The 19,496-nt window shown below is 33.4% G+C and overlaps 1 protein-coding gene across 3 annotated transcripts in view; it reads left to right on the plus strand.

Annotated features, from left to right (window-relative positions):
* Positions 1–18,680: 18,680 nt before the first annotated feature.
* The window catches only part of LOC105429930 (Myosin 10A), a 44,756-nt gene continuing 43,940 nt past the window's right edge, over positions 18,681–19,496 (plus strand). For all 3 annotated transcript variants that reach the window (XM_011643189.3, XM_011643190.3, XM_089073369.1), the window contains exon 1: positions 18,681–19,054. The gene's annotated coding sequence lies outside the window, so the exon portion shown is untranslated. The remainder of the gene's footprint in view (positions 19,055–19,496) is intronic.

Here is a 19,496-nt window from a genome sequence, read left to right on the forward strand (position 1 = left end):
GAATATTATTGTTATTTATGCAAAGATATATAAAATAGAACTTATAAAAAGCTCTTATCTTTTAAAAAACTTTATTGTTAATGTATGAAATAAAAACTAAAAGTTGATACTGGTATATTTATTAAGAACAAGTGAGAAATGAGAAGATGTGAAATTGTTTATCGGTTAAAAGAAAAATAAAATAAGTTGAAAATGAAAGAATAGAAAAAAATAGAAATGAAAGGTCGCATTGAGATTATTAATTCTAAATTAATTAAAATTATATATTTTATTTATAATTTTTATTATTGTAAAAAAAATCGTGTTATACAATTATTTTAATTTCATTTTATTTGAATCTTTAAAAATACTTTCAACAGATTAAATATAAATATATTCAAGGCTTGGTATTTTTAACAATGATTTGTGTGATTATGTAAGATTGATATATGCAGCATTTTGTTAAATTTCTGATTAAAATCCATATAAAATCCATAAAATTTTGAACTTTATTATACATTTTCTCAAACACCAATCGGAAAAAAATTTACATATTCAGAAATGCATACACTTATGAACAATGCTTTGGTTGAATTAATTGGAATTCTGATTAAAAATGAACAAATCATAATTTTCTGCTTAAATCTACTAAAACTTTAATTGAGATAAGCAGCATTCTGATTGATATAATCAGAATCTTTTGGTTTGTCCATTTTCAACCATTCAGACATTTTTCCCAGTGTATAATAATGACATTAGTAAATAAACTTATGTTTCAAATTTTATAAAATTTTTAATATTATTTATCTTTACTTTTTTTATAAATACTATACTTTCTTAATTTAACTTTGCCTTAGAATTTGCTACGTTTCCTTTGTGCGTCACGTTCACGCGTGATACCTTCGATTCATTTGATGTTAAGAGAAAACAACGATTGGGTTCATATATCAATATTATGCCTGGGACGATCTTAATATCGGGCATATCAATGACACCTTACGCAGAAGGCACTTCAGGTATACCGTGCACGTATCTGCGCTGCCTATTACCAAGGTACGGCATGATCCGGTTGCATTGCTTGGTATTAATTACAACCATTAGTCACGGTGTCCGTGAATTACAGCGAAGCCTGCAATTTCGGTCGGTCGGTCGATAATCATCGTACGGTCGCCCGATACTTCTTCGACTTGCAAGGCAAAAGTTTCTCCGCGGCAAGTTAATTAGCCGCGATACTGTTTACACTGTCGAATTGCCTCCTGTCACACAGTCGACAAGAATTCTAATACGGCGCAATCCTACATCTAAAGAGAACGATATGAGGACCTACCTCAAAATGAAATAGATTTTCAAATGTGAGCTTTTGACTGAGATTTTTGATAAAATCATTAAACTTTAAAACTCGACAATGGACTAGAATTCACAAGGTTTCAGAATTAAAAAATCTTCAAATTCGTTCAAATATCGAACTTGGAGAATTTTAACAACGCTTAAAAACGCTGATATTCAAATACATATTTCGGAACTAATTGTTTAAGAGAAAAAGATTAGATCACTTTTTCCGAAATTAATTCTCTAAAAATTCAAATTTTCGAGAGATTTAGTGATCCGCAAGAGAGTTTAGGTACGCAATATCCAAATCGCTCTATATGATTAATGCCATGTTATTTAAGATGCATTCCGCTTCACGCGTGATGCACACCGTGAAACGACAAAGAATCCTTCCGTTTCACGCCAATGCGCGCATTGATAGAGCAAAGACACGCCCATATTTCCTAGATCGCCCCACTACTCACGCACATCACTATCTCAAATTGCGAATGAAACGAAAAATGCGATACTTGGGAATATGGCGGAGAAATTCTTTCTGCACAAATAATTTCCTGTATACACGCAGGAAATAATTTTTCTTCTACTAAATGCGAAAACATACAAGACAAGTGAGGATAAGCAATGTGCTCAATCTACGTTTGTATTATAAACATTATCTTAGCATAATGAAAAAAAAAAGAAATAATTTTATCATAATTATCTTGGTAAACTGTTTGGAGATGATGACGGTGTTGCACCGCTATTATCTTCATCTGCTGTTATCTTCATGCAAATCTGTACGCATTAATTTATTTGACTTCCTCCGTATTTGCATACTTGGTTCGCTTACCTGTGTTTTCCGACAAAATCATAGATTTGTCGGAAAACACAGGTCTGTATGTAATGATCCAGCAAACAAGAGCACATAATGTAAGTAAAAAAAAAAATAAAAAACCACTCAAATATTATTAATAATTTATCGTATAAATTTGTCTAGACAAAAGTAACGGCGATACAGGTCACTTTCGAATTTGTCAAGATAATTAATCGTTTCCAATACATCTCGTGCTCCACGCGCTACATTAAATCGTAATTCATCTTGTAACGCGTTGTCTATGGTCGCGTTCCGCTTTCCTATCCCGCACTGGTAAGAGCCGCGAAAAAAACGAAATGGAGTGACGTTGAAGCGCGAGCAATGCGCGACGCGATACGCGAAACGGTGGATGCAGCTTCAGTCTCATCTCACGGAGAGTCTTCTTCGCTCTCTTCCGGGAATACCAGGCGCGTTGTTTATGTTGTTGCCACCGATTTCATCGCAAATTATATCGCGGCGAAACGAACGCCGCTAATTACACCACTGCCTACCATCATAAATCACACTGCGCGTATGGTTTATATCGCGTAGCGTACCACAGCTCTCGCATCTCCCGTTTGCAGAAACCGCTTTCGGTGCTGGCGCGAAGCAAGCTGGCGGATAGCAAGGTGGCGGAATACGCAGGATTGTCTTTAGGATCAGAAACGAGGCTACGATCACCCATCGATCATCCTGAATCGCAGTTCTATCCAATTAGAACTGTTAATGGAGCTTGTTGTGCAAAAGACGGTCGGTAACCGTAAATGGATCCGTTATCGTTGCGTTATGCAGATTGTACTGACGATTTTTCCCATTCCAAATGATTGTACGTTAGACGCTTTAATTGAAGTTTCATCTCTTGCTCGCTGTCTACTTGTATGTAAATCATTTTGAGAATTTTTAAATAATCCATCAAGCCTAATAAATTTGTAACATGTAACATTTAACATTAAACATATAACAATAAATATCGTAATATCGAAAATAATATAAATTAATTAATATTATAAATAACATTTATAGGTGGATGTATTCTAAAATACGAAGCGCACAAATTGTTTGAGAAAACTATTAAAAAGAATATATAAAACTGTATGTAAACGAATATAAAAATTTTATGCGCTTTGTGATAGAATCGCGTACGTGAATTAATTTATAAGAATATATACTTCAGAATTTTATATTCTATTCTTTATATAACTTTACATACTTTCTTGCGGTATATATAATTTACTTACTTGGATCAATTAATCTTCAAATTTTCTATTTAGGGATTTATTAAATATTAGTTAATTAAACAAAACCTATACGTAAATTAAATGTTTTATTTTTACAGTAAGTCTGAAAATCGTCAATTAAAAAAATTGCTTTTATTGAAGTGTTTCTCTGTTTTATAAAAAAAAAATATATATATATATCTTTGTACCGTCCAATTTCTTTAAATCCCTTATATCCCTTTAGTGTCGGTCCACAATAAGTATTTAATCTTTAAACCGTAAGAAATTGACCAATCATAATCGATTATTCTTTTCATATTCGATTATAATTGGTCAATTTCTTACGTCTTAAAGCTTAAATCACCTATTGTGGACCGACACTTAGGGGGCTAGTCACTAATAAATATGTTTTTATCGCTAAGATGGAAACATACACAAATCAAAAATACTTATTGATTTATTTAAATCATTGTAGTAATGAAAATCGACCAATGTAAGCTTGTAAGAGTTCATTTGGGCCTAGCGCCAGCCCTATTCAAGTATGCACACCGCCGTCTTCGCATAAATACTCGAGATATCGCGTGAGAGAGGCTTGGTTGCATGCACCAAACTCGTTACCGGTTTTGTCCCTGCAAATTAATTACCTTCCATCATTTGCTTTATTTTCCAGCGCTGAAGGCACGGCCTGTTAATCGAGTTATCGAAGCGCATAACCTCCAAAAGTCGATAAAAAAACATAAGTATAAATTACAAAGTGTGTAATTAAAATTTCTAATCCCGTCTATATTTTATTCTTGAATTTGAAAAATGTTTTATCACTACTAATTATTTATTAGTCTTAATCATAGTATCATACTATTAATTATACTTCTCTAATTTATATTTTAATAAATATAAATACATAAACTAGCTATTCTACGCATGAAAACAAACAGATTAAACTGAAGATGATAAAATATATCAAAGCTCAATTTGAAAAGATGAAACGAATAAATACGACTAATGCTCGGCTATGTCTATTAATTTTAATCTTGGTTTAATCTCTACTCTTTATTTCTTTTCTAATTCTTAGAATTAAAACAAGATAAAAAGTTAAGTTAATTCGAGATTATAAAAATATTAATCTAGATAAAGATGAGCCTAAAACTAACATTTAGCATTTAGCATGCGTTAAATTTTTTGAGCTTTGATTGGTCGCAAAGTAGAAAATTTCTAAAGATTGTTCGGAAAGCTTTATTATCTTATAGACGCCAACAAATTTGTCGTACGACAAATAAAGTGATATCCTAGTTCTGATGAGAAATGCCTGGTCTCTTCGAAACAAGTGGACAAGTGTCATTCGCAAATATTAACCAAATCCCACGTCGAGCTCAAGCACCGGAAGTGGGTCGCGAGACGGAAGAATACTAGAAAAAGAATGAAAAATCAAGACGGCCGGCCGGCTGGCCGGACGACCGCCGTGGCGGGGGTAATAATGCGAAATTAGCGACTAATATCGGATCGATGCGCTCCGCCGACGTCGCAGCTATTTCAGGAAGCGTTAATAAAAACGAAACGTTTTCGGGCAGGAACGGAGCGTCGCGACGTCCACACGAGCGAACGGAAGAGGCGGATCCTGCGAGCGCGAGAACTTCTTGGAACGACTTTCGCCCCGCCTACGCCTCTTTCCCTACCATAGTCTCCCTCCCCTCTCCCTATCGAACGAGGGATGCGGTAGGGGTAGGCCCCCTTCCTTCCTGCCCCTCTGCTCGGCAGAGGACAGTTTCGATTGCCAGCCGACGAGGAGGTGAACGCGGTGGTTCATGTTGCCATGGAAACCGACGAAAAGCGTCGCCCGGGATTGTTCGAAACAATTATCTGGCGCTCAATTCCGCTCGTAGTCGCGAGCTGCGTATCTTCTCTCTTTTTCTCGAACGACGCGCCGGCTCGCAAATCGTTTACGCGGATAAAAATTCCCCAACGACGACGACGAGATAGTGTCGTTGTCGATAGCAAATTGTTTCCAAGACGATTTCCTCGGGCGATATATATGTGCGCCGACATTATATAATAAATGTCATTGTTTTAAATGTAACTTATATATCTTATGATATTCAATGCTGTAATGTTAAGTAATTTTTATAAATATATAAATTTACTAAACTTAATTAATTATCTAAAATTCATGAAAATAATTTATGTAGATATGATGAGACAGATCGATTAATTTATACACTGTACATTTGTAACGGATATGTATATAAACGATCTTTAATCTGTCTAAAAACAAGTAGGAAATTAGAATATTGCATGCATTAATGGTAAAAATTTGTAAACTCAAAGGTTCTTTTGCAAAGAGATCACTTTTTTACTTGCAATTATCCGTCATCTAAAAATAAAGTTATAGGTGACAGGTCTAGATTTCAATAACTGAACACCTTTGGAAATAACTTTTATATAAATTGAATTTTTATTTATTTATTTTTTTTTTTATTTTAATAAAACTAAATATAAGATGTAAAGAGATATATTTTGTTGACTGTTTTATCATTTTTTTGTTTCACGAATCAGCCATCGCGATGCAACGTATTCCCCTTTCAAGCGAAAACACAGGGTAAAGAACAGATATTCTGATCATATGTAAGAACTCGCATGGTTAAGGCACCGCGATTCGTTCAAATGTGTTTCACGCTCCGCTAAGCGACGGCTCGATTGGAGATCAGAAAGATGTGCAGCGGCACGACTACCTCTTTCGAATATAAAACCTTGCCGATATATACAACCGAAATGAAAAATTCTGTACACTCTCGCCGCAGAATTTTTCATAATCCTATTCTTAAAAATGATACAGAGTAAAACATGTAATAGCGAATTAGGTCACATCAATAGAATGAAGATGGAAAAAAGATAAAAATAACTTTGCATCTGTATATAAAAGAGAATATTATATATATATATATATATATATATATATATATATATATATATATAAAATAAATTAATAATAAATGATAAAAAGGAATACTAATCAATGTTGAGAAAATCTATTAAATATAATTTTATACTCATAAAGAGTTTATTTTATATGTAAATACATAAAAAAACATATATATATATAAATTCCGATTAATTTTATTTACGTAGGTTAAGAAAGGTTTAAAATCTAAGTTAATATTGTTTTGACATATGAAATTGTTCTGTTCTAGTCATAATTGTTTTATTAAGAAAATTTCTTAGTCCTGAAAAAGAACAACATAAAGACAACATAAATTGTATTATAAAAAACTCCTATTACTAAGAAATTGAAAAGAAAATCTCGAGAATTTTTGATGGTGTCAACTTTAATCCTCATATCAAATAGGAATTAAATAAGTTTTACCCTGCTACTTTGTATGCCCAATATTTTAATTTTATAAATTGATGATATTATGTCACACTAAAGACGAATTAATTTAAAGTCGAAACATGTCCGTATCATTTATATTAGTTTACTAATATAAACCATATCAGTTTACCATATTACCAGTAAACCATATTAGTTTATTAATATAAATACTATATAAGCATGTTACCCAACTTATATGCTTCTTTATTTAATAAAATAAAAATAACTTAACCAATAATAATTTAATAATATATTAAATATATAAAAATATTAGCACAGAAAATAGTAATTTTCCTGTATTTTGCTTTAAAATTATTTTTCTTAAGTTATAATATATGTTTATATGTATAAAAATGAGTAAAATATGAAAATTGGAATTCACAAATGTCCATTTTCTTGATAAAAAAATCCTGTAAGAAATATTGCATTGCAAACTTTTTGGAACTTTATTTTATATTTTATAGGTCTATCTCTTTAAAGTGTCTATTTAACGACAAAATGAAAATTTCGTGTTCGTCACAGGTTTTCTATCGGAACTGTACGAAGCAGTGCCTCGGTTATTTTCGCGTACATCCAGACATCGTTTCCGCATCACGTCTCCGCTATTCGCCTCGGTTCACCTGGAAATAAATATGCACTCCTTATCGTTTCTAGCCAACCGATCAAAGAGCAATAATCCTGGAAGCATCGTATTCGCCGAAGGGTGGGTGATGAAAATATTTGCAGGAACTACGCCCTTGACTACGGTATGTAAGCAAGAATATAACGGCGAGGCATTTTGGGACATAGACAATTTTCAGCATATGAAATAGTTCAATCATGCACGAAATTATTGCAAATTGAATGATAGAATATTTATTATTATAATTATTGAATATTGAATGATAGAAAGTCACCACGTTCAGATTTTTTAAGATTTTCATGAGAACTAATAATTTTCAAATAAACTCTAACGAAAAATTGTATATATTTTTAATATTAACGACTACAGCTAAAGCTAAAAATGAGATCTGAATTTAAAAATGTATTATAAAATTATTATACATCTCTCTCCCTTCCTCTCTTTTTCCCTCCCCCCCCCTCTCTCTCTCTCTCTCTTATTTTAAATAATAATCATGTTAATAATATTTCTAAAAATTTGAATTAACGCAAAAAGTTTTTTATTGTTCAAAATATTCAAGGACACATCAAATCATTCGATATAGTCGAGCGGTGGTATGTCAATGGTATACGTGCGGAGCACCGTTCGATTTGCTATTAAGTTCTCGGACGATCGATCGATCGATCAGCTGTTTCAACGATGTTAAACACTTACGCGGGCCATTCGTATGCGATACACGAATGGCGATTAATTATCGGTCGACCGTAATCCGGCCGAGTTTAAATGTCGAATCGGGGCTTCCCGAATCGTGCGCGCGCGCGCGAGATCGAGTATACGGCGGCGGTGGCGGCGGCGGACGGTGCGGCGCGTGATTTGTGGCGAACGTTTAGAGGACGAAATTGCGCGTCGCGCGACCGAGTAGGATCGACTCCGCGCCGAGGTGATTAGACGTTATTGATGCCGCGAGATCATCTACATGGTGGACGCCAATGAGCTAACTAAATCATTCCGAGTACCACTCCGCGCGCGGAAATGCGGAATTCCCGCAGGATCTTTTTGCCGTGAATTTCGGTATACCAATAGATACATTGTTCTATATTGAAAAAAATGTGTATCAAATAATGGAACAATAAGAGAAATAACTGTGTAAAATAAAACAATGTCACGGCAATTGTCTTATATTAAAAGTTTAATATATATATATATATATATATATATTAAACTTTTAATTATTAACCTTTAATTTTATTGTGCTTGTACTTTGAATAAATAGCTTGCAAGATACAAGAAACGAAATCCAGAATGAAACGATTAAAGAAATAGGCAATTATCGTGATATAATTTTTATTTTACACAGTTATTCGTCTTATTATTCCATATTTGGTACAAATTTTTTTAATATATATATATATATATATATATATATATATATATATATATATAAAATTTCAATTAGAGGTATTTCAGCTGTGTGTGTGTGTGTGTGTGTGTGTGTGTGTGTGTGTGTAAGTAATTGTTTTATATGTGTGCACGCATGCGCGCACGCACATACATACATATAAATCTTGATTTTTGTAGCATATTTTATATACAAATATATAAATAATATAATATAATAAATTTTATATACAAATATATAAATACATATAGATAAATAATAACCGAGATTTATTAAGATCAAATAAATTCAAACAAATAAAACAGGCTACTACACAGGTTACTTGAGTATTTAAGGCTAAATTTTATTTTTTTTTTTATCTAAGTAACAAATGTTTTATCTAAATCAGACCATCTAATCATAAAATTAATGAAAATTATGTAGATATATGTGCATATATATTTAAAAATTGTGAAAATATATTTTACATAGTCAAATGAGTTATAATCTTATACTGAAATTCTATTCTTTGTGTATACATCTCCCACTCACATTATATTTATTTATTTCCTTAATCACCAATCTTGTATGAATCTAATAAATTATTATTATGTATAGTGATATTTATACTAAAATTGATATAATAATTTACACTGTTAGAAAATTTGTTTATTTTTGTGAAAAAATTTGCTGGTTAAAATTTTTATGTTAAATAATCTACATATTCATATGTAAATTTAACACATGTCTACTATGTTAACTGACCTTAACAAATATAAAATGAAAAATTATTAAAAAATAATTTTAAAAATGTGTTAAAATAACACAATTCGTACGTATTTATTAAATATGTTAAAATTTATACAAAAGAAATGTTGATTTTAGTCTATAACAAGAGTGGGGATGACTTGTTATTATTCTTTGTATGGTTTCGGCATAGTCTCGAATCTTGACGCGTCTTGACATATTTTAGTGCTTTGTGTTTTAATGTTGCGATACAAGTACCAAAATTATTTTATCTATCTTTTAGTAGATAAATCTTGTCATATATGTACATTTTTATTTTATTGCTATTATAATTTAATTGAACTATTATGTGAGTTATTGTTAATTTTTCACCTGAGATTATAAGCGCTTTCTATAATTTAAAAGCATTTATTCTTTTCGTTCAGAAAATAAATTTGAGATTTAAGATTGTCTTTTTATAGGATTTTTTGATATAAGCATTTCAAAATTTTTTCCTAGCATATTTTTGTAAAAATAGTGAAAAAATAAAACTTTTAACAAATAAATAGTGTAACTTTTACATATTATATCAATTAAAAGTTTGAACAGTTACATTTATAAACTGTAAAAAGGACACTTTTTATGTGTTAATTTTATCATAAAAATTATGTTAATTGTAACATAACTAATTAACTTCAAATTAAGATCAAGAGTACATTTCTTTTTTGTTGAAATATTAACATAGTGTCAGTGTTATTTACTATTTAACACATCCATATTATGTTAAATTAACACAAAATTTTGAGTGGACCGTTTGGGACATGTAATTTATATTAAATTCAACACATTTTTTTCCAACAGTGTAATTGTAAATAAGTGAGTATAAACTATGATTTCAAACTTGCCTGAAGATACGTAAAGTTTTGAATATTCCTAAATTAAGATTCTGCCTGAATTCATATATGCATGTCTAGAAAATTCGTCGAAAGATTTAGAATTATGAGATTCATTGCTTGTCCGCGCATCAAGCGGGCATTTATCTCTTTGACGTCATTGCCGACGCTTCCGTCGTTATTTCAGCGTTATTTTGTCGTTATTTCCTGCACATACTTAAGCAAGAGTTACGAGAGTACCATGTTACGTTAGCGATCCATCTTCTTTCGTGTTATAAACTATTCGAATGAACGGAAATTATAAGTAGCTGCTGAAGTAAGTGCATAAAGATGGTAACATAAAGTAATACTGACATATTGCTTTTTATATTAATTTTGTTATTTGAAATTCTATAACCAAAAAATATCGAGCAAAATTAAAAATGTTTGACAACGAAACGCGTTACAAACATTAACATTATTTCCTCACAACGTCGAAAGAATTGTTATATGTTTGCATTCTATTTGTAGTTTATCTAGTTTATTATAAAAAATTCCAACAATAATTTTAATAACCGGCAAAAATATAAAAAGAAATAAAACATATATAAAGAAAAGAGAAAATAATTTCTTTATTTATTATTTCTATCGAATATTTAAGAAAATGTCAAAGAAGTAAAATTCTAAATCAGAATATCTTTAAAAATGCATATATATTTTTACATATTCGCAAATATATAGATTTTTTGATATAAGATCATTGTCAAAATAAGTTAGAATAAATGGAATACTCATAGAGGATATTATTAACAGTGACATGTTTAGAGTTTTGGAACTTTAATTGAATTCTTTCATTGAGCAAAACAAGAGTTGAAAGAATCATAAAGTAGACACATAATAATAGTTTATTCATTGTAAAATATAAAATTGAAACAAGCCAAGAGTTAGAGGAGCATTCAAGAATTCATAAGGACATGTTAAAAAAAAAAAAAAGTGTCGTCCTAGCTACAGATATTACGCTGTACATAGAAATGCGTTACAAGGCTACGGGAGGCGAGACGCGATCGAAATAGATCGTTCTGATGCGAAGATGCCGAAGGGCTCGGAAGCATATCGAGAGAAGTCACCGGCCCGGAATCGCTCGGAATTAATCGGACACGCAGAGAGAAGGGTAAGAAGGATGCCGCGGGGGCTGAGATTTCTGACGATTTAATTCCAGAAACGAGTTTCTATCGTCGCAGTGCTCGACAGCTGTAGAATCTCTCATTCGGTTTCTGATCGCCGGCTGGTCGCTGCTAGGCACGTTCGAGCGCGGGTAAGTCGAGGAACGCCGCGGTGGCCATTAGTAACCGAATTAATTAGGCGAATTAGGTAGAGGCGGCGATGCAGTTACAATTAATCCGCGACGCCGTTCCGCACGCCGTAATTATCGGGGACGACGCCTGCGATGCTTGGAATGGCTGAAATGGTTTCGTTTTCGATATCGATCGTTTTCGATTCATCTTGGATATCGGTTTCCAATTACATTGTTCAGACTTGATGTAACATCTTCTCGTATATACTCTGACTTTCAAGATAAATTCTAGAGATAAACGTTACATTATTGCAAGTAACTTTCTTATTTCACAAACAGGAATTTTTACGTTTTAAAAGAAAAAAAGAATGTAATTCTTTTTAAATCTTATATAATCTGTATCTATAAAAAAATTTGTCATATATATTTTCATTATATGAAAATGCTTTCTTTTCCTTTCTTTTAGATTTAACATTTATAAATATACCTTCTTAATTTTTTAAAGAGCAGGCATATCGATGCTATTGATCCGATCGTGATTGCTCTATCAATGTAACAACGGCTGAGAAAAAAAAGGAAGAAAAAAAGAGATATAGAAATTGCGTGCAAACCCGCGTGCTAACCCTATAATTTTTAGCATCTTTGATTCCCTTTCGGGCCGGACTTTTGGCTTCGTCGTGTTTCCTCCGATGCGTCACGGTACTCTCGCACGACGCTAATCGATTCTTCACAGCATCCGCGAGACGCCGAAATGAGGCGGCTTCGGTCGTTCGGTCTCAAAACCGAGACAGCGGCTGAGCCGCGAAGAATGAACAAAACCGTCAAGATGGAGATTGCCTCAATTATGAGGATAGGAGAGACGCGAGTATCGAGAGGGAATCCGTAAAGAACAAGCGTCTAAATAAACCGACAAAGTTATATCGATAAGACGGGATTAGATTCCGCTAAAAGGAATAATTTCGCCTGAACCTGAAGGAGATTTTTCATATATTTTATTTTGATAAGAACTAATTAGTGAGCAATGCAAATTTAATTTTATGTGCTAAAATTAAAGCTAAAACGCAATAATGATGCTCATTAATTTTTATTTTTTGTACTCAAAAATGTCACAGCTTATATCTCTCGAAGAAATTTAAATTTGCGATAGATTTCGATCGTTGATGAGACATTAAAAAGACTAATCTCAAGATTTGTAAGAGCGAAGGAAAGATAAACCTATCTTTTAGTCATATTTAGAATTTTAATAGGAAATAAATATAATTCAGGCACTGTTGGCAGAATTTTTAACGTCTATATCTTTTTAATTTTTGAATATGTTAAATAAAGCCTCACGGTGATCAAACTCACTTAAGATATCGTCTCGGATAATAGAATGATCTAACTTTGAATCCTGACTGAAGTAATATCCTTCGTGATAAAAGTTTTTCGTAGGAATTTAATTGATATTATCGAATTAATAGGAAAGATGGCTTTCGACGTTTCAAAGACCGTAAATAAACGGCATGTTATATACGAAGAAAGGTTAATACGAATGTTTTCTTAAATTTATTTAATAAATCAAAAAGTTAAAAAAATTAATAAGTACTAAAAATCTTACGATCTCCAATCGTATAATATCCGAATTACCTATTTTCTCTTGAAAATGCCATATATATATATATATATATATATATATATATATATATATTGTTTAGAATTTTATTTTTATTATCGCATTCTTATTATCCTCCTCTTGCAAACCCTCATTCCGATAAAATTCTTCCGCCATTTTTCCGATTTTTCACCAAGTCTCACCCTTCACAGTTCATATCACTTTCATGTGATTATTGTCGAAGACAATCGGTGTGGATCGTCGAAATGAAAACGAATGACGGAAACAGGAAGGCTAATACGAATCAGCTGGCGAAATTAAAATAACGACTTGATTTACGGGCGAACTTTCCCACGGTCTTTGGCGTACGCGAACTTGGAACTTTTTCTCTCGCTCTCCTCGTCGTCGTCACGAGGACGACAAGGAGGTAGCCTTTCCTTCGCCTATTCCTCCCCTGACACCCTCTCGGTCGACGTTCTTTATTCAAAGTTGTAATAACGTTTGGCAGATGTTTCTGATATAGTGGCGCTTTATTCCACGAACTTTTATCGAGTCAATTTAAGTTGCGGCGAGGGGTTACAGTGTTTGTAGGAGGGCCAATCCGCCCCCGCTTCTGACCCTTCTCCGACTTCCTTTTCTCTTTCTGTCGGAATCTTTTCGCTCTTCCTTTCCCTCCCCTCTCCCCCTCCTCCCGAACTTGCCGTGCATATTCATTCTGAAGGAATTCTGCGAGTCGCGAGAAGGAGAATTGAGATAAAGTGAGAGCGGCCGCGTGAGAGCGCAAGCGAAAAGTAGATAAAAGAGGCGGACGACTAAATTGGTTTACCCCACCCCGCGTGGTGTGCAAAGATTTCAGAAAACTTACAGACATCTTGCGTAATTTGATTTCGTTACTCTTGTACATTACGCAATAAGAGTAAAATAAGAGCTTGCGTTCACATTCAAGTAATTAATAACAAATGATAATGCTATGCGCTCAATCGTTCGCTAAATTGAATAGAAATTGATAAAATTTCTTTCAAACTGAGAAAAACAAGCTAACTTAATGATGTTATATACTTAATTGCAATTATGATATTATTGCTTAGGACATTGGGTGAATTTGTTGGAATTATCACGATACATTATTCCGGCGTGCATTTTGCACGACGAGCAGCATGGCAATAGCTATGGATGCCCGACGATGTAACTTTATTTCAGCTCACGTGCGAATCCAATTCAGGCATGATTTTCCATTTGAAATCGAGCGTATATCAAAAGTCGGGCTGCTTCATCCATATCAATCGAAAGAGAGCGTTATGTCGCTTTTTGAATTACGAAGGACCCGTAGAAAAATCCTTGCTCAATATCCTAAGCACATACTTAGCACCCATCCTTAGTTCTTAAAGCTTTTCTTATTCTTGTGCGTTTCGATTCTCATACACAGTGTTGAAATAATGTAAACAATTGGCACAAGATCTTTTTGATATTTCACTGCAATACTATGGATTCTAAATAACATTTAACACAAATTTAAAATTAATTCTTCGATAAAAAAGAAAAAGAAAATAGAGAAAAGGCTTATTCTTCATTGCTAATTTTCAATTTTATCAATTATCTTGACGATAAGGATGTAAGTTCTCATTGAGACAAAACAACGACAGCAAGATTTTATTACATGTTTATTACATGTACTCCTTCTCGTTTCTGTCGGCTTTAATTTTTAGCCCGTCCTGTATGCAGCGTTGTTACATTAGCGCACAGTTGATACACGGCGGCTTGACATCTTTAAACGCGAATGTTTTTGTTTGCCGACTTTATTCGTATCATTTAGCGGCTGAGTGTAATTCGGTGTTGATTTTATCGCACACTCGAGTGACATATGCTCGTCTGCTGCCGCGACCGTTTACGCAACGCTTGAAAAGCCACCGATAAAAAAATCATATCTCACCCTTTATCATAGCTGATGAGTTCTATCAAGAATCCCGTTTCGAGAGTAACGTTTTCTTCCGTTTATATATATATATGTGTGTGTGTGTGTGTGTGTGTGTGTGTGTGTGTGTGTGTGTGTGTGTGTGTGTGTGTGTGTGTGTGTGTGTGTGGTGTGTGTGGTGTGTGTGTATGGTGTGGTGTGTGTGTATGGTGTGGTGTGTGTGTATGGTGTGGTGTGTGTGTATGGTGTGATATGGTGTGTGTGTGTGTGTGTGTGTGTGTGTGTGTGTGTGTGTGTGTGTGTTGTGTGTGTGTGTGTGTGTACCTGCGATTTATTAAAAAAAAAGAAAATAGTTGGCAAAAGGAGAAACTATCAATTATTTCTTTACAATATTCAAAACAATATTTAAAAAAATGAAATACCTTTTATAATACAATAAGGATTAAGTAATAATTAAGAACAAAATTTTAAAGAAATAAAGAAAAGATTATAATTTAATAAAATGTCAATATGTAATTCTTAGAGAAAATTTTAGAGAAATAGAATGCACTATATATTTTACTATAATATATCAGAACTTGAAATAATATAAAAATTTATTTAATTTAAATTTAATACTATTTTATTATTAATACTATATTACATTCAAACATAATAAAAAAAGATTTCTATAAGAAGTTTTTAACTTTATTTGAAAAGAAACACTATTTATTGTATTGAAGTGCAATCTATGATATTCTTTTGAATTTCTCGATGGCATAATAAACAACTTATCTTCGAACGTTACATAATTGCATAATGTTTTCAGCAGTCAATAATATGTATTACAAACTCCATCTTTCTTTACCTCTTTAGCCAACGTATTTTCTGTAGATAAGCAGTTCTACATTATTTCCTTTACCTACCGTCAATATGGTTTTGCTCTACTTTACCTGTTATAGAAAAGTTTCATCTAAGGCTTTTTCATTCATTAACGATTAAATTTATAACATTACATATAATATTAAATATTTTCAACCAAAGTAAAAAAAGTTGCAACCATCTTAATAATTATTGATCCTCGTACGAGAGGTAGCTTATGTGTGGTTTTCATTATCCATTATTTACAATATCCCTTCTTTGAAATATCCCTTCTTTACATTCTAAAGCGCTATGTAAACGACTAAAAAAAAAAGGTTGTTTCTTTTTTTTTTTTTTTTTTTTTTTAATCAAAGATGGAAATGCATCGCTGATCACCGTCATTAAGGAATTCCTTCGATTGCCGAAGGCTACCGCGTATCCTTCGCTCGTGAAATCAAAGGAACGGTGAATGGAAACCTACGGTGCATTGCTCGCATACCTATGATATTACGGTGCATGCGGTCGCATTGCTGAGCGGCGAACAGGAATTCGAGAGATCGATCAGTGGTCGCCAATTAGATTTCGGATAGCTAATTGGCGATCAAAATTGCTATTCTTTATGTTAACGTTTTTTAAATAATCAAAAAATTAAAAATACAAATTACAGAGGGAGCGACGAATTCATTTCGTTTTTGTATGATAACGTTTCGTTGTGATTACTTTTTTTCTTCAAACTTGATATTTATACGAAGTTTTTTATTTAAACTGAATAATTAAAAATTCAAATTGTTGTTAGAAATCCTTTACAGATTAAAGAATTTTAATAGTTATTAACATGTGATATTCTGAATAAGTAATGTAAATAATGTCGCATTTTGTTACATTATGGCAATAAAATTAGTAGAACGCATATCCCATTACCTATTTCCCCCATTCTCATCACGTCTGCGGCAAGGTGGACTTGATTTAATTTACTTGCCACGTGATCAGGAATGTCTGTACAAAAATAACGGCGTCGTCGCTTGCTTGTTACGTTTGCTAAATAAAAGTTGGCTAAATCATCGATAAGTCGCGCGATATAAAATAAAGTGAAACACGCGAAAGCCGCAAAAGTGAAAAAAACAATTATGATTCAGCCCGTTAACATAGCGGGATTTCAGAAGGCAAACCGCTACTTTTGATACTTGATTTTTGCTTATTTTTCCTATTAATGCAAATACGAAAATTTTCGTTATTAAGAATAGAGTAAGATTATCTGGACAAGTTAATATAGCATTTTCAATTATTCTGGATATTCTTGTGTTATAAGTATTAATTATATTGATAAAAAAATTTTACATTATACTTTATATCTTTTTTTAATTTTATTTATTGTATTTATATTTATGTGTTAAAGCAAGAAATGAGACAGAAATAAGAAATGAATAAAAAGAGTTTATTTAGCTCCAATTTTAAAAATATATGCTATATTTTTATAAATTATATAAGATACAAAACATATAACAGAATATATTTTAGCTGTAATATTTTGTTATTATGTCTCACATTGTCTCACATTAAAAACGTGATAAGCTTAGCTATACTTATTATTCTCACTAATTGTATGTATCATAACATTTTTTTTATTAACATATAATTTCTTAATATATAATTTAAATTCTTCTACAATTGTTTAATTACATATTGGCGTGTGCGAATGTGCGTATGTAATATTATGTGATATATTATCTAGATTTATGTGTGCGTGTGTGCGTGTGTGCGCGCGCGCGCGCGTGTGTGTGTGTGTGTGTGTGTGTGTGTGCGGAAAGAAAAAGATTCGATAATGAATATCTGTTGAAAAATTCTAAGTAAATCAAACGCTCTATATCTCGCTCTATATCAGAATCGTTGAAATTATCTAGCGTTTGCCAACAGATTTTTATTATCGAATCCTTTTCTTTCCATTTTCTCCGATTGTTAGGAATTTTTCCAATTTCATTAATGCCTTGTCAAAATTTGGTTATCAATATGAATTGATGCCAAAGATCTTTAGAAAGGATTTTCTTCCATATCAGTCTTCGGGGACAACGGCCGCCGATTAAATGACCTCATCGAAGAGATTCTGGTAATTGCCCAACGATCGAGTATCCTATCCGCGAGTCGTATGTATCATATTTGGGAAATGTATGCGGGTGATGAGGGAAATGCACACCTGCATGCACCTACAACGTGGCGCACGCGATATGACGTGCGCGGGCCCAAATATAACTTACTTCGAGGAATCCTCACTGGACCACGAAACGTGAGAGCTGCCGCATCAATTACCCGTTTCTTCACCAAATATATTTGTCTGCGAATAAATTTATATGCATTAAACACACATGTCACACGCACGTATTGCACGCTGGTTCCTATATTATTATTATAATATTGTTATAAGACAAGCTGCGGCAAGTACGCAAAGATATAACAAGAAAAAGATATAAAAAGACCAAAATGTACGTACGTACACTTTCTGTGTGCATTTGTTTAAAATTTTTAGTTGATCTTAAAATGGATCGAGGAGAGCGCAAGATTCAGAAATACTAGGAACGTCGCTGTCCCGTCGGCAATCTATAGGATGTTTCAAACATTTCAAAACTCGTGACAAATTCTGACAAACCGGTCGCTCTACAGGTTTCTTCAGGTCTTGGATCCACCTGTAACCTGGGACCGCATGCGTAACGGTACAAACACGGCGTACGGTGGCTCCTCATGGTGGCAGTGTGAGTTACCTTCCTCTTAGGCGAGGTCGAGCGACCGCATACCACGATCTGGAATCGCGTCGTGGAAGCCAGTCGTTGCTCGATCGTCCGCGACGCTTGGATAGAAAAAAAAAAAAAGAAGTCGAAATATCGCGACGACGGGGTGGGCCTGCAGTTCGCGTGCAGTTTCGGAGCGGTATCCTGTGAAATAACGTACGCGAAGCGAGATCTAACGTTCCTCATTGGATTGCCGCTGCTCTCGTATTCCTCCGCGGACCGCGTGGAATCTCAGTTACGTCGCCCGATTGAAAATTCGTCCTCCTTTCCGGTTGATTATTTCAACTCCGTGCAAGAATCCTGCTTCTGTCAGAAAGCACAGCGACACAGCGTTCAGAGGTGAGTTCTCGATCACGGGAAACAGTCTGAGAAAGTAGCTTCGCGATCGGCACGTCGCGCGATCGATCTCTCCCGCATAAGCGGTATCGAAGATACCACGCCGGAGACATCGACGCCCGTCGCGACGATATCGTCTCGCGGATACGTTCCGCGCGTATCATCGCATTTGTAATCGATATATCGCTATAATGACACGAGATTACCTCATTTCAAAATCAGCTTCTATAATTATTCTTCGGAAAAATTCTGCTTTCGAGACATATTGAAACGATATTTCAATATAGTCTGTGAAGTGGAACACTATTATTGTAAAAGCAATAAATATATATTTTGTTATTATTTAAAACTATTTCGGTATATCGGTAATAAAATAAATAAAAGATGATAAATAAAGATGATATACATGATAAAGGATTATTTATAATTTTTCAATGTTAAAAGA

Source organism: Pogonomyrmex barbatus, unplaced genomic scaffold (genome assembly GCF_055798465.1).
Source record: "Pogonomyrmex barbatus isolate J1 unplaced genomic scaffold, ASM5579846v1 scaffold15, whole genome shotgun sequence".
In the NCBI taxonomy this organism is placed as follows: Eukaryota; Metazoa; Arthropoda; class Insecta; order Hymenoptera; family Formicidae; genus Pogonomyrmex; species Pogonomyrmex barbatus.